The 12,470-nt window shown below is 38.7% G+C and overlaps 1 long non-coding RNA gene across 1 annotated transcript in view; it reads right to left on the reverse strand.

The window, feature by feature from the left end:
• Positions 1-957: 957 nt before the first annotated feature.
• The window catches only part of LOC139180011 (uncharacterized), a 44,132-nt gene continuing 32,619 nt past the window's right edge, over positions 958-12,470 (reverse strand). The window contains exon 2 of the long non-coding RNA XR_011564349.1: positions 958-1,179. This is a non-coding gene — a long non-coding RNA (uncharacterized lncRNA). The remainder of the gene's footprint in view (positions 1,180-12,470) is intronic.

A 12,470-nucleotide genomic window follows, 5' to 3' on the forward strand; every position in this document is an offset into this window, starting at 1 on the left:
TGGACAGAGGAGCCTGGCAGGTATAGTCCATGATGTCACAAAGAGTCACAAAGAGCCAGACACGACTGAGTGATTAAAGAAGATAAAATTGAAAACAGAAAAGGTATGAGATAGAAGTAAATAATCTATTAGAAAAAAGAAAAGGAAAATCTCGCCTTGTAAGAAACTGGTAAGTCTGTTCACTGTTCATGGGATAGTAAGAAAGAAAGATTCCCCACCATGGCCAAGAAACGACCTCATAGAATGGAAGTTCCTTGAGAAGAGGGACACCTTTTCATTTACTGTTGTATCACTAGTGTCTAGAACAGTGGCTGCTGCTGCTGCTGCAAGTCACTTCTGTTGTGTCTGACTCTGTGCAACCCCATAGACAGCAGCCCACCAGGCTCCTCTGTCCCTGGGATTCTCCAGGCAAGAACACTGGAGTGGGTTGCCATTTCCTTCTCCAATGCACACATGCATGCTAAGTCGCTTCAGTCATGTCCAACTCTGAGACCCCATGGACAGCAGGGGGTCTGTTCTGTTCACAGAATTTTCCAGGCAAGAATACTGGAGTGGGTTGCCATTTCCTTCTCTAAGAATGGTGGTTAGCACCCAATAAATGTTTGTTAAATAAATAATTTCATAAATCAAAAGGCTAGAGTTGAGCAGATATATTGTGAGATAGAAACAAGGTGGTACAACAATAATCACCAGTGCCCCCAGTAAAGAAAAAAAAATGTGTATGATTCATGGTTCAATAATTGTAAAAAAGAAATCTAATTTTCAATAATTTAACCAAAGAAGTTTTCTTGTTGTTATCATAATCTGATGACAAAGATTGTGGAGACAATTCTGTTCCATATAGCTATTCAAGGAATCATCACTCAAGATGATTCAAGACTCTCATCACTTCAAGAGTCTCAGAGTCCTCCATTAAGTCCTCTGTATCCATCTGGTGACAACAGAAAAACAAATACATGGAAGATCAATGTGGGTTTATTAAGAGGTCAGGGTTTGAAGAGACATCTATCATTTCTGGCCACTTCTTTGTTGGCCAGGACTCAGCCCATGTAACTGCAAGAGTTACTGGAAAATGTACTGTAGCTGCAACCAACTAGGTAAGCAGCATGCTGGAGCATCATGGAGGCAATTGCAGATAGGAGAAAGATTAATACTTGTTTTCTTGGTCAGCGTCTGTGTCTGTCAAGAAAGAGAGAGAGAAAAACCAAAGTCAATAATTCATTCAGGGTAGAGACTTTTGTTTGAGATTCTCATTATATTAATTTGGGATCCCAAAGAGATATACCTTTAGGGAAAGAAAATCAGATCTAGCTAGACCTGCCTGCTGGGAATGGTAGGAAGAGCTACCTAGAAAATCAGATCAGAAGGGGATCAAAGAAGCTCTCTCTGGTAGGTCTTAGCTGTAGACAAGACTTATCTGCACTTACATTTTGAGTTTATCTTTGTGTACGATGTTGGGAAGTGTTCTCATTTCATTCTTTTACACTTAGCAGTCCAGTTTTCCCAGCACCACTTACTGAAGAGGCTTTCTTTGCCCCATAGTATATTCTTGCCTCCTTTGTCAAAAATAAGGTACCCAAAGGTGCATGAGTTTATCTCTGGGCTTTCTATCTTGTTCCATTGGTCTATATTTCTGTTTTTGTGCCAGTATCATACTCTCTTGATGACTGTAGCTTTGTAGCATAGTCTGAAGTCAAGAATGTTGATTTCTCCAGCTAGAGGGGTAGGATGGGGAGGGAGGTGGGATGGAGGTTCAAGAGGGAGGGGATGTATATATACCTATGGCTGATTCATGTTAATGTTTGGCAGAAACCAACACAATACTATAAAGCAATTATCCTTCCATTTAAAATAAATAATTTTTTTTTAAAGACTTATCTGCAGTCAGGTTCTTCAAGAAGACACTGAGCCAAGGGTTCCATGAAGCTGATCTGTTAAGAAATTACTCTCAGGAAAAAACTGATGACTGAGAGGTAGGATAGAGAAAAGAAAGAAGCCAACCTAGGGTGAGAAAATTCAGGTGAGTTCCAGCTTCAGCCTGATTTGCAGGGAGTTCTAAAGTATAAATTGCATATCACAGATTTTCTTATCTCCAGGCAAAGGAGCTTGGCTTTTGTACTCCTCCACAAATTATTCATTGGCTATAGGATTTCTTGAGGGGATATAAACCAGTTATTTCTGGGCATGTGTGCATGCTAAGCTGCTTCAGTTGTGTCCCACTCTTTACAATTCCATGCACTGTAGCCTGCCAGGCTCCTCTGTCCATAGGATTCTCCAGGCAAGAATACTGGAGTGGGTTGCCATGCCCTCCTCCAGGGGATCTTCCCAACTCAGGGATAGAACTCTCATCTCAAACATCTCCTTCATTGGCAAGTGGATTATTTACCACTAGTGCCACCTGGGAAGCCCAGTTATTTCTGTACCAATCAGGTATGAGTTATGGGCAACCCTGAGGGTAAGAACTCCCAGAAAATTCCTGCTATCTCAGTGTGCAAGGTGGATCCAATAGTCCAAGGTCCAATGGCAATCCTCTGAATAATGTTTCAGGTACTAGCTATTAGCAGAAAGGCATAACAACACTATGGGATAAACACACAGAACCAATGGTAGGGATTGGAGGGAGTTAATTGAGACATCAACAGTGTCTCCTATGGACCCTCATGCACAACTGGACTCCAACTCTCCCATTTTCTGGGTGAGTCAGAAACCCTCAATCCTTGAACTTGGTGGTCCCAAAGAGTAGAGCACCTAGGTCCCTGGAAGTAGCTAGCATAAGGCTTCTCTGGAGGAGGGCACACCTATTCTACATAGTAGGGAAATCCCACAAATAAGTTTTGAAAAACAGTGTCCAGCAATCAATCAGAAATTACCAGGCATATAAGAATATACGATAATATATATAAGAACTAAGAAAACCCACAGAAAGCAGAAATAGATATATACAAACTTCAAATTTTGCAACTAATAGACACAATTTGCTAAGATTCTTACTACAGTTATTTATTATGCTTAAAAATATAAATGACAATTTTGCAAATATCTGAAGGAAACAGAAGACTATAGAAATATCACAACTGATCTAGAAAAAAATGAAATAGGGTTTCTAGATATAAAAATATAATAGCCAAAATTGTAAACTCAGAAGAAAAAAAGGGAAAGGGACAGAGGTAATTTGTAAAGAGAAAATGGCTAGGAATTCTAAGAACTGATTCAAGAGTTTAATCTACAGATTCAAGGATCTCAAGCAGGATAAATGAAAAGAAATTTACTCCTTAGAAAAATCATAGAAAATTTGAAGAAAAAAAATATATATAATGTTAAATGCAACAAGTGAAAATGAAAAGTTGACCTTCAAAAGAGAAAAACTGAGACCAACAATTGACTTCTGAGTACAAGAATGAAAGCTAAAAGATAACCGAGGATGTCTTTTCAAATTTCTGAAGGAAAAAAAAAAAATAACTGCAACCTCAAATTTTCTATCCAACAAAAATATCTTCAAGAGAGAAGACAAAGACATCTCAGAAAATACAGAAAAATTTCCTCAGCAGTTAGACCCTCACTGAAAAACATGTTAAAGATGTCCTGTGAGCAGTAATCCCAGATTAAAGGTCTGAGACACAAGAAAGTATGAAGTGGAATTGAGTGGAACTACTGGGAATTGTAAGTAAACATTGATGCCATGAAGCAGTAAAAATGCCTATAGAGTTAAAATTTTAAAAAGCATTATTACCAGATAGTAATAATGTATACGCCAAAAGTATGATGAATGGAGACAGTTTAGTGCTTAGGATTTGTTGTGTTCACTGTAAAGGCCTGGATTCAATCCCTGGTCAGAGAACTGAGATCCCACAAGACACACAGTGTGGGGGGAAAAAATAAAAAAAGATATGATAAGCAGAATCATAGAATGTTAAGACATTATTTGAAAGATGGAAAAATTTTTTAACTCTTTCAAGATTTAAATACTCATTTCATAATTTCTTGGTAAACTTCTAAAAGAATAAACACAGAGTATATAATATCCTCCCTGCAAAATGAGGAGAAGCAGAATAACAAAAGAGTTAAAATTTAGGGAAAAAAAGAAATAAACATGAAATTGATACAGAAAATATATACCATAAAAATTCCAATATATCAATAATTTTGGTGAATATAAATCAACAAAGTTTCAACTAAAGAAAAATGATTAGAAAATATATAAAATCCAACTATATACTTTTTATAAAAACAAAACAAAAGAATACAGAAAACAAAAGTAAAAGACAGTATGAAAATATTAATAAACAGAAATATGGGATAGCTGTATTAATATCAGGCAAAATAGAATTTAAGGCAAAATCATTCCTGGAGATAAGGACAATCTCCTCAAAATAATAACAAGGTTCAATTCATGGAAAAAAATAATTTTCAGTTTATATACATTTGTAAGGTGGCCTAAAGTATAGAATATGAAATTTAACAGGTAGAAAAGTCAATATCCACAAATTGTGAAGATTTCAATACTCCTCTTTCGGTGTTTGATAGAATATGCTGAGCTATAAATTGAAGAAAGTAGGGAAAACCACTAGACCATTCAGGTATGACCTAAATCAAATCCCTTATGATTATACAGTGGAAGTGAGAAATAGATTTAAGGGACTAGATCTGATAGATAGAGTGCCTGATGAACTATGGACGGAGATTCGTGACATTGTACAGGAGACAGGGATCAAGACCATCCCCATGGAAAAGAAATGCAAAAAAGCAAATGGCTGTCTGAGGAGGCCTTACAAATAGCTGTGAAAAGAAGAGAAGTGAAAAGCAAAGGAGAAAAGGAAAGATATAAACATCTGAATGCAGAGTTCCAAAGAATAGCAAGGAGAGATAAGAAAGCCTTCCTCAGCAATCAATGCAAGGAAATAGAGGAAAACAACAGAATGGGAAAGACTAGAGATCTCTTCAAGAAAATTAGAGATACCAAGGGAAGATTTCATGCAAAGATGGGCTCAATAAAGGACAGAAATGGTATGGACATAACAGAAGCAGAAGATATTAAGAAGAGGTGGCAGAAGAACTATACAAAAAAGATCTTCACAACCCAGATAATCATGATGGTGTGATCACTCACTTAGAGCCAGACATCGTGGAATGTGAAGTCAAGTGGGCCTTAGAAAGCATCACTACGAACAAAGCTAGTGGAGGTGATGGAATTCCAGTGGAGATATTTCAAATCCTGAAAGACGATGCTGTGAAAGTGCTGCACTCAATATGCCAGCAAATTTGGAAAACACAGCAATGGCCACAGGACTGGAAAAAGTCAGTTTTCATTCCAATCCCAAAGAAAGGCAATGACAAAGAATGCTCAAACTACCACCAATTGCACTCATCTCACACGCTAGTAAAATAATGCTCCAAATTCTCCAAGCCAGGCTTCAGCAATACGTGAAAAAAGGATGTTCAAGCTGGTTTTAGAAAAGGCAGAGGAACCAGATATCAAATTGCCAACATCTGCTGGATCATGGAAAAAGCAAGAGAGTTCCAGAAAAACATCTATTTCTGCTTTATTGCTATGCCAAATTCTTTGACTGTGTGGATCACAATAAACTGTGGAAAATTCTTCAAGAGATGGGAATACCAGACCACCTGACCTGCCTCTTGAGACACCTATATGCAGGTCAGGAAGCAACAGTTAGAACTGCATGTGGAACAACAGACTGGTTCCAAATAGGAAAAGGAGTACGTCAAGGCTGTATATTGTCACCCTGCTTATTTAACTTACATGCAGAGTACATCATGAGAAACACTAGGCTGGAAGAAGCACAAGCTGGAATCAAGATTCCCAAGAGAAATATCAATCACCTCAGATATGCAGATGACACCACACTTACAGCAGAAAGCAAAGAACTAAAGAGCCTCTTGAAGAAAGTGAAAGAGGAGAGTGAAAAAATTGGCTTAAATCTCAGCATTCAGAAAACTAAGATCATGGCATCCGGTCCCATCACTTCATGGCAAATAGATAGGGAAACAGTGGAAACAGTGATAGACTTTATTTTGGGGGGCTCCAAAATCACTGCAGATGGTGACTGCAGCCATGAAATTACAAGATGTCTGCTCCTTGGAAGAAAAGCTATGACCAACCTAGACACATGTATACCTGTGGTGGATTCACTTTGATGTTTGGCAAAACTAATACAATTATGTAAAGTTTAAAAATAAAATAAAATTAAAAAAATAAAAAATAAAAAAAAAAAAAAATAAAAGCTCACAAAAAAAAAAAAAAAAAGCAGAGACGTTATTTTGCCAACAAAGGTCTGTCTAGTCAAAGCTATGGTTTTTCCAGTAGTTGTGTATGGATGTGAGAGTTGGACTATAAAGAAAGCTAAGTGCTGAAGAATTGATGCTGTTGAACCGTGGTGTTGGAGAAGACTCTTGAGAGTCCCTTGGACAGCAAGGAGATCCAACCAGTCCATCCTAAAGGAAATCAGTCCTGAATATTCATTGGAAGGACAAATGCTGAAGCTGAAACTCCAACATTTGGCCATCTGATGCAAAGAACTGACTCATTTGTAAAGACCCTGATGCTGGGAAAGATTGAAGGCAGGAAGAGAAGGGGATGACAAAGGATGAGATGGTTGGATGGCATCACCAACTCAATGGACATGAGTTTGAGTAAGCTCTGGGAGTTGGTGATGGGCAGGAAGGCCTGACATGCTGCAGCCCATAGCATCACAAAGAGTCGGATATGACTGAGCGACTGAACTGAACTGAACAGAACAGATAACAGAAGAATTAATAATGGAAACTTGAAAACAGAGCTAAATGGCAATGAAAATACTATAACACTGAAACCTATAGCAAGTATTAGCATTAAAATTCATTTATTAGTAAAGAAAAAGATTAATCAGTTAAGCATCATCTCAAAAAGTTAGGGAAAGAAGGGGAGAAAAGGAATAACAAAAATCAGTGAAACCTAAAGCAAACAAAAAAGATAAAGGAAAAACAGTCAAAATTGATACTCTAGAATAAGAGATAACAAAGATAACTAACAGCAGGAATGGAAAGGAAATCAGTTCAGATGCTGAAGATGTCAAACAGATAAGAAAAATTTATGAACAACTTAATGTCTATTAATTTGGAAAAGTAAATGAAATGAACATGGTGGCACACCTGGCATGTTTGATACGCAAAGCAGAGCGTTTTTAACACCCTCAACTTCTGTTCAACAACATTGTTTTCAAGACTACATATGTAATAAAACAAATAATAATAATGGCCAGAAAATAAAAACAGTAAAATTTTCTTTTATTGAACTCCATATGCTAATGTGCACACATAGACACATACCAAGAAAAACTGTTTTAATAACATAAATATTATCATAAAAGATGAAGAAAAGAATGAAGTAGTCTTTTCTTCTTTTCCAGCCACATCATTCACCATGAGGAATAGCTCCCTGACCAAGGATCAAACCCATGTCCCTGCAACAGAAGCATGGAGTCCTAACCTCTGGACTTAATCAGGGAAGTCCCTAGAGTAATACTTTTGCATTGCCTCAATGTATTTTTAAAGGGAAAATACTTATACTTACATACTGATCCATCACAGTAATAAACACAAACAATATAATTTTTATTTTTGAGCCTGTCTTCTGAATGTTTGTCAATGACTTAATCAAAATTGATCTTGTTGACATATTCATGTCCATGGGCAGTCAACCCAGATTTGTCAATTTCTCTTAACTTAGAGTTGAGCAGAAGATACTTTTTATTAATTTTAATTTTGAAACTACATTTTAAATGAAGAAACTGATACACAGTTAGGAAAAGCCTTAAACACAATAAGCACGGTCAAAATTCATAAAAATATCACTTCACAATAAAGTCCAGAAACAGCAATACTGTTCATGCCTTTGTTCTTGGGAACCATTCTAGCTGCTTTCAAACATCTGTAAAGAGGTTATCAAATTCAAGTGGTCACAGAATGACAGAGTTTATGTAACCCCAGTTCCATTTTTTTGTCTTTGCAATCACTGCACTATGGTTGTTAATTACTTAGATCCAGGAACATGTAGTACACCCCAGGGGATGGAGAAACAATCTGCACACAAAGCAGGCACTCTCAAATGATTCCCAGCCGTTACAACCTGACTCTCAAAACAAAGGTGTGTAGCTGGGTGCAAGTGTGTTAAGAGCCAACCCTATTATTGAGAATCCTCCAAATTACTTCCAGATGGAAAATAGTGATTTTTAAAGAATAAGTTTTGTAAAAGTGCCAGTTTGAAACTCATATATATATATAATTAAAATGCAACAGAAATCTCAGCTATTTTTTTTTACCAACAACCAACAGAAGATTGAGAGGAGGGTTGGAATAGCTGACAGTTTCACTGATTTCATGGTCATCTTAAAATTCTCTGCAGAGAATTGTAGAGAATGTATGTAATTCTCCTTTATCGCATACATCTAGGGTGCCTGCTCCCAATCATCCTGATCTTGGTACTAAATGGACAAATTCCTAGAAAACTAAAACTTATCAAATCTCTCGGTCATATAGGAATGAACACACGTACATGAATATTCATAGTAGTGCTGTTCATAATCGCCCAGCATACGGTATAGTCATGTGGTAGAATACTACATATCCAAATCCTGTTTCTTTTCTTTCTAGTACCTAACACAATTTGTTACAGGATCAGTGTTCATTGCTTGTTGTTTAGTCGCTCAGTCATGTCCAGCTCTCTTGCAACCACATAGACTGCCAGATTTCTCTGTCCATGGAATCTTCCAGGCAAGAATACTGAAATGGGTTGCTATTTCTTTCTCCAGCTGATTGCTTACTCTTGTTTATTGCCCACTTTCCCTCACTCATTGGTAAACTCCAAAAAGGCAAGCAACAAGTCCCAGTTTTCATGTAGCACCCAACCTGGTGCCTGTGACACCATCAGCACTCACAAGTCATTTCATGCTTAAATGAAAGATGAATAGTTGCAGTCAAGCTCTGCTTGTCTAGAAACCATTCTATCACTTTGAGGTGACTTTGTTGCAATATACTATGTACTCATCTTTTTGTTTCATCCTCAGAAAAAAAAAAAAAACACTTCTCTCAGTTCCAAAATCCTATAGGACCCTCACTCGAATACTGATAACATAGGCAATGATGGACGTGGAACTAATTTACTCTGAGGACATTGGACATCTAACATGGGTCAGAATATTACAAAATTTATTAGTATTTATTGAGTGCTTACTATTTGTAGGCACAACCCTAAGAGTCTCAATATTCACAGCCACCATGTGAGGTAGATGCTAGTATTATTACTATTCTGTAGATGGGGAGACTGAGGCACAAAGCAGCTTTTCAAAACTCATGCAGCTGGGTAACTGGTGGGGCTGGATTCAGATCCAGCAGACCACACTGTGCTATGCTGCATCAAACACTCAGGGTTGTAACTAAGAGTATTAATTGCAACTCACAGTGCAAGTTGGTTGGCAATTTGAACAGCATGGCATGGGTTTTGTGGTGAACAGAAGACTGAGCTGCTGATGGGCACCACATGGGGCCTGTGAAGCCTGGCTTCAGAAAGCCAGTGCCCACATGGGCTTCCAATAAAGAACCCTTCAGATACCAACTTCTTCCTATGCTGGGTAATCACAGGATTTACCTGGAGGAGCCAGGATTGCATCTCTTGTGATCCTGGCTGGGGGCTCAGAATGCCTGTTGCTACTGGAGTCATCTATAATTAGAGGATTAAACCTGCTCACATTTGGACTGGCTGCAGGCGTCCTTGACAAGCATCAGTCTTACTGATGGGTGCGGATGTCTGCGTGGTTTGTGGCTCCACGTACAGATGGCTAGAACTTCAGAAAAATAAACTGCAGAAACCTTTCAAGTTTTCACCTCTGCCTGCTCAGACTTTTATTCCCTTTTTTGAACATTTTATGCACTGGAGGTATATGATCACCCTTCCTTCCTCTGCCACCCTGCAGACTAGCTGCAGAGCAACATCTGTACAGCTCAGTTGCACTGCCCTGGGTGACATGCCATCTAGAAACATGGTCATTCACATCCTAAGTTTTTTTGGCACAAGAAAAGCATCAGGGATCTCTTCCAAAGCTTCACTTCCTCTCACTGGCTCCTGAGCTGAGGCTGGTGGTCTGCATTCTGCCCTCAGTCTGTAAGCCCCTCCACTAGGTCCCCAAAAGTACTTATCCTCAGCTCCCAGTCTTTCTGACCTCCCTGCTGGGAAGCTATTGGAATATTATCAAATTACAACATGTTTATCACCAAAACATCAGACAAAATTAATGTACATTAAAGAGAAAGTCCCCATTTTACCCATACCCAAGAGATGACCACTGTTATTAGCATGGTACCTATATTCACAAAACCCTTCAAAGCATCTAAAATAGATAGGTAATAGATAGATAGATCGGAGAAGGCAATGGCACCCCACTCCAATACTCTTGCCTGGAAAATCCCATGGACAGAGGAGCCTGGAAGGCTGCAGTCCATGGGGTTGCTAAGAGTCAGGCACGACAGAGCGACTTCACTTTCACTTTTCACTTTCATGCATTGGAGAAAGAAATGGCAACCCACTCCAGTGTTCTTGTCTGGAGAATCCCAGGGACGGGGGAGCCTGGTGGGCTGCCGTCTTTGGGGTCGCACAGAGTCGGACGCGACTGAAGCGACTTAGCAGCAGCAGCAGATAGATAGATAGATACACATCAACAAATTGTAAGAAATTGTTTCTACTATATTATTATCTAATTTGCTTAATAATATGTTATGGACATTTGACTGGTCAGGAATTTTTGAAAGACTGATTTACCTTATCCCATTAATGGCTGCCGAGTATTTCACAGTCCAAAAGCAAACCCATTTCAGTGAAGAGAATCATCATCCTTTTAGATAAAAACTAGCTGTCTTCCCTGACATCTCCCCAAATTCAAACATTTACCAACTTCTGGTGAATTCGTTTCTTAAATTCACTCAAGTGCAGCCCTCTTCTCATCTCTACCACCACCGCTTGAGTCTAAGTTACCATTTTCTTTCACCTAAACTTCTGCAACTATCTCTCAATAGGTCCCTTTTCAAATTATAAATCTGATCACGTCATCAATCCCCAGCCCCTCTTGCTTTAAAAGCATTGTAATAGCTTCTTTTGCTCTTGAGATATGGACAAGATACCATAGCATGGCCCAGGGGCCCTCATGAGGAGAACCCTGCTGAGGCGAAAGTTCATGCACATGTAAAATTTTGCTAGTCATCACCTGCACTCCAAAAAGGTAAGCGAGGGTACACCACCACCAGTGGTATCTGAAAGTATGAGTGAGAAAGAGAAATGTTTTTTTAAAATGCCTCTCCTCTACCCTCCCACCACCATCCTATACCAAAAAAAAAAAAAAAAAAAAACCCTCCCAGGGCCTAAATATTGATTTAGCTAGCATGATGTCTTTACATCCATAAAATAAAAATGACTTGAGGCAATGTCAAATTAATAGAGAAAATGCTGCAGTAGCTTCAGCTCTGCCAGCAGTGTTACCTCACAAAGGCTCAGTTGGAAGGTAATTACAAACCATGGAATCTGGGACCTCCTGTAGACGTGAAGGAGGGAAAGTTGGCTTGGCTACTGAGCATTTCCAATTTCAGTATTTTCAGACAGACAGCTGGGGGCTGCCATCTGGTTTGTGAAGGGAGGTCTCTGGATGGTTCTTTCTTCAATCTGGAAAAGTACTTGCTGTTCATTTCCTGTTTTCTGGATCACTCTGAGGCCACACCTTCCCCACACATTTTCTCCAGAGTGAATTCTTAACCAATGTTCAGCAAATTGTGAGGGCTCTAATCTAAGAGTAGAGTCACACTTTGAACCCATGTTAATTCTGGATTCTGGTTTAACCCCAACGTGGTATTGCCTAATTATTCACATTTTTTTATGCAAGCCACAGAAAAAAGCAACAGCTTAAAATGTTCCCCAACCTAGCTGTGATATTCATTCATTCTTCCCTCATGACTTTGATAAAGAACAGTGGGATGCATATCACGTGCCAGACACTGAGTAAAGGGCCAAAAAAATTAACAAAGAAAAAGATAGAAACAAATTCTTTCTCCTGAGGACTGCAGCCTAGAAACATAATGCATGAGGTGAATAGGATCCCAAGACAATGCATTGTCAGACCCAAATCTATGTGCCCAATGCACAGTAAGGGCAAACAAACCAAAACGTAGGATTCTGGAGCAGAGAAGGGTTTATGGCAAGGGCCAAGCAAGGTTCAAACTACCATACTATTGTGCTCATTTAACATGCTAGCAAGGTAATTCTCAAATCCTTCAAGCTAGGCTTCAACACATGAACCGAGAACTTCCAGATGTACAAGCTGGATTTAGAAAAGACAGAGGAACCAGAGATTAAATTGTCAACATCCATTGGATCATAGAAAAAGCAAGAAAACCCCAGAAAAAAAACATCTACTTCTGCTTCTTTGACTATGCTA

The sequence above is a fragment of the Bos indicus genome, chromosome 1 (assembly GCF_029378745.1).
Source record: "Bos indicus isolate NIAB-ARS_2022 breed Sahiwal x Tharparkar chromosome 1, NIAB-ARS_B.indTharparkar_mat_pri_1.0, whole genome shotgun sequence".
NCBI classification, from domain to species: domain Eukaryota; kingdom Metazoa; phylum Chordata; class Mammalia; order Artiodactyla; family Bovidae; genus Bos; species Bos indicus.